Raw genomic sequence first — 4,566 nt, 5'->3', positions numbered from 1 at the left:
GTGTCCTGAACAAATTTATTCAATGTCTTGAACTAAGGTTCCTTGCGGGGCTATATGTCCAGCACATACAAAAGTAAAGAGATCTTGAAAACTTGCCTTTGTGCAGGCCCAGTCACCCTGCTCTGGGGTAAGAGAGCAAAGTGTGGAGTGAAGTGGGGCATTCCAAAGCTGCTCTCCTGACCTTCACTCTGCTATTGCTATGCAAATAATGTGCTTGCTGCTGCCTTTTATTGATGGCAAGCAAACTTGACATTGGTGTAGCCCATTATGCTTTGTAGGTTTGATTGTCTATTTGAAAACAAAATTGCTGGTGCAGATTGAGCAGAGTGGGCTTTGCCACTCAGAACAGTCTGAAGTTGCTGCTCTTATATGACATACCTAATACTAAGACTTAACAACTTAGAACTAGGTACTTAAGAGCCCTTTGGAACACATAGAGTAGACAGCTGCCCTCAAAATTTTTGGAAGCCTGGGGCTGGTGTGGAGTACTGGCTGAAAAAATGAGAGAAAAAGAAAAAAAAAACTTATTCATGTTCTATTTGGTTCAAGGTGAGCATTTATTAAGATATATGAATATCTAATCCTTGTCACTTCTGTGTATATTTCAAAGTCCAACAGCAACTATCTTATTAAATTCCTATACAGGCTCATTTTATTAAGGCTGTACATGGTTCAACTGCTTTCAAAAAGCAGGTAATTAATGTTACTCAAATTTGCTTTTTTATTTATTTTTCTTACCACTTCCAGTTTTCAAACATTTCTTAAATTTCATAGTTAAAGCAACAGTTGTGCATTTGAAGTATTCAAATAATTTATGCAACTCATTCAATCCCTGGCATAAAATCAACTGAGATATAAGCACAGCAGACCAAGAAATGGATATAAAACTGTCAGCAATATTGCTGATAGAAGTTAGATGAAAAGGTGACTTTGATCTGTGGGCAGGAGGACAAGCTAACATTTTGCTCCTAAATTAGATATAAGAGATCTTCAAAAAGCACGTGGGAAAATGTGTATTACGAAAAACCATGCATGCATTGCAAAAATTTTTTAAACCATAAATGAACTTGTACTCTCATTATATTTTACTTGAATTTTTGAAGTCCACTCATAAAGCTTACCCATATAGTCAGGGTATACATTGGACCATTACAGACCTTTTCCTTGCGAATACACTCCTCAAAAACTGACTGTAGCTAAAATTTTCGAGGCGGTCATTGATAATATTCCCCCCAAAAAGAGAGAAAGGGACTAAAGTTAAAAATGCTCAGGTCCTTTCCTAAACTCATCACACAGTCATGGACGATGAATCTCATCCCCTTAAAAATAGCATGGGTGAGGAATAAGTGTGCCTTTTAAATAATTCACTCCTGATCAGTGAAGAATAAGAAAGTAAGATATGCAGGAAAATTGATGGTGTGTTTTTGGGAGACACACAGATTGCTCAACCCTAAACTTAAAATTCTGAAATTCAAAGTTCTTCAAAATCCAAAACTTTTATGCCATCATAGAAAAATAATGTGTAGAATTACTTTTAAGCTATGTATATAATCTGTGTATGAAACATAAATGAATTTTCTTTTTTGGGGGGATTTTTTGTGTGTGCTTGCCAGAGAGATAGAGAGAAACAGAGAGACAGAAAGTGAGAAGGTACCCCTCAGGGGAGATGGTCATGCCACAATCCCTTCTCCTTCATTTTCCTCTTAGAATTTTGGGCACACAGATGCACAAACCCAGCTTGAATTTCAGGCCACTTGCTATAGAACTCAAACCTCATTAGATCACGTGGGAATCTAGTGCCTTAACCATTATGTCTCCTGCTGGCCCCATGAAATTTCTCTTTTGATGTGGGTCTTATTCTCAAGGTATCTCACTACGTATATGAAAACATTTAAAGGATGGGCTTGGGTGGCATAGCAAGCAGTCAGATGACCCTGCCACGGCAGGTGCAATCTCCCAGGGCTTCAGGTGCAAGATCATCAAAGAACACTTAAAGAAAAACCTTCTCTGGAGGTTAAAGCTGGTCACAAGCACAAACCTATTGATATGTTTGATTTTCCTGATAATTCTGATATCTCAAACATGGGGCTGAATGAAAATGACAATGATGCAGAACCTTAGGAAACCTTTGATCCTCCTTTAAATAGCACTGTCAGATGCACTGATGAAGAATTCTCCAAACACTGTAGATCATCTATTCCTTCAACTCCTCAAGGAAAAGGAGCACCAAGAAGCTTGAACACTTCTGAAAATGAAGCAAATGGAAGCAAATCTATAAAAATAAGTGCAGAAAAGTCTGGAAGAAAACTAGAGCCCATTAATGATGCATCTGAAAGCACTGAAGAATGTGATATAAGAAGAAAAGTTAAATTGTCAGAAAAAATAAGCACACGACCTGAAATTCTTGCAACTACAGAATCTTCAGAACATTTAGAGAAATCAGCTGAATTGGCCACTGATAAAGAGATAGGACCCCTTAATGCCCAGTTTTGTGTTGTCAAAGAGGCCCTTGCAACAGAAAGTCAACCTAAATCTCAGAATAAAAGGAAGATGCCTTATGGAAAAAAAAAATCAAGAAGTGAAGTCCTGGACCCAGATCTTTCCAACAGTATAGATATTTGATATCTAGAAGGAGAGAAAACCAGTGACATCATGGGGTTGGTATTGTTTTGTCTGCATTTGTGAAAATCTTCCTAAATCTAAACAAAGCATAGAATCTGAAATTTGTAAGGAAGCCATCAACAAATTTCATTTTAATATTAATAAAGACCTCATCAAAACACTTGAAGAAGTCCAGATGTTGAAAAATCTGAAAAGGAAGAATGCTAAGAATGATTTCAGATATCGAAAAGAAAAGGCAGCATTTGATTGAAGTTCAGGATGAACAGCTCTGGTTAGAACCACAGCAGAAACAACTACAAAACTTAAGGACAGAAAATCATCCCTTAGGAATGTTGCATATTTCTTACCTAGTTAAAGAAGCTTTATCAAGATTATTCATGTATTTGGAGAAAGAACCAAATGTAAAAGAAATGTATGATTCATTCAGCCTTCCAGTGCTGTTATTTGAAATAAGAACTCTCTTGGGAGCTGAAAACTATCTAGGAAATATCAATAGTCAATTAGAGAAGCTTCTTGACCAAGAATGAAAATGTCAGTCTCCTAAAATGTGCCTATGTAAGATGAGTTTCATGCTACTGAGTTACCTTCTGAAACTTTACTTCTATAAATAAAAATTTATTGAAAAAAAAGGAAAGAAAATATTTAAAATTTTGAAAATTTCTGAAATCTCTAACACTTATGGTCCCAGGCATTTTGTATTTGGGACACTCAACCAACCAGAACACTAAGATGTAGGTAGGTAAGGAAAACACAGATGGCGTGAAAATGGAAATAGTTTATTAGCACATGAAAATGAATTAATTTAAGAAGTGTTATATGGGGCTTGATGGTGCAGTGGTAAAAAACATGATCCTCTGAAAGTCTGACCCACATGAGAAGGTTCCCATTTTGCATCCAGAAACCTAAATGGCATGTAAATGGCCTTTACGTGGGGCTGGGTGAAGCTGGGGAGGATTATGGCATCAGTACCTTGTATAGGGTACTATTTTTGTGTCTGTCTTGATCATGAAATAAATAAGCAAACAGTTAAAATATTGTTATGGTGTGCAGTGTATTCATGCTGGGAAAATTTATTTTATAAGCTGTGGTGATATGAAGTGAGCGAATGTATAAAATAAATTTTAAATTTTAAGAAGTAATTAAAAACTAAAAAAAATGCAATAGAACAATTTATGGTACTTTGTAGATTGTCAGTAAAAGTTAAATGTACTTTTGGCTGTATTTATTTTTGAATTTCAAAGTTTAACATATTTTCTTGCCAAAAATTGAAAAACTGAAAAATTTAGAAGAAAGTATAATTAAAATAAATGTTCTTTGAGTGTAAGAAAGAATAGAATGTAAGGCCAGCCAGGTAACAGCGGGACCCCATTTGGTTGGCTGTGTGGTTTAAGTCTCTGACCCAATGGCTTGATTAACATGCCAGGTACATATGTGTGCATGTCCAAAATCCTGAGAAGAGAATGGAGGAGAGGAGATTGTTGTGTGGTCATCTCCACAATAGGGGGTTTTATCACTATTCCTCTTTCTCTCTCTCTCTGGCAAGCACACCTGCATTACAATAATTTGGGAGGGGAGAGGAGAACATAATGCAAGAGTTAAACAGAGATTGAAATTTTAGAGAAAATAAAGGACATATTTTGTCCCCCACTCCCAAAACTAGGATAACATTTGAGATCATGAATGTGTAGATAAAAAAAAGCTATAGATCAAGAAAGCCATAATATTTTCAGTATAAAATGGTAGTAAAATAATCTGAGTAGAACAAAGCATCTTTCATTCACCAGATATTTATTTATTTTTTAAGTTGCCAGGTTCTACGGTAGAGGTTGAGATGCATGAAAATGTAATGCTCAGTCCTGACTTCATGGAGCTTTGGTAGCATACTCCTTATAGGGGGAGAGTGGGTGCTTTCTCACTTTTCTCTCTTTTTCTCTCTCTCTCTCT

The 4,566-nt window shown here is 36.2% G+C and overlaps 1 pseudogene; it reads left to right on the top strand.

Annotated features, from left to right (window-relative positions):
* Window positions 1–1,898: 1,898 nt before the first annotated feature.
* On the top strand, window positions 1,899–3,149 carry LOC102469856 (centromere protein U pseudogene; annotated as a pseudogene).
* Window positions 3,150–4,566: the final 1,417 nt, after the last annotated feature.

Source organism: Tupaia chinensis, unplaced genomic scaffold (assembly GCF_000334495.1).
Source record: "Tupaia chinensis unplaced genomic scaffold, TupChi_1.0 Scaffold000276_2, whole genome shotgun sequence".
Classification (NCBI taxonomy): domain Eukaryota; kingdom Metazoa; phylum Chordata; class Mammalia; order Scandentia; family Tupaiidae; genus Tupaia; species Tupaia belangeri.
This window is presented reverse-complemented; position numbering and strand designations above follow the sequence as displayed.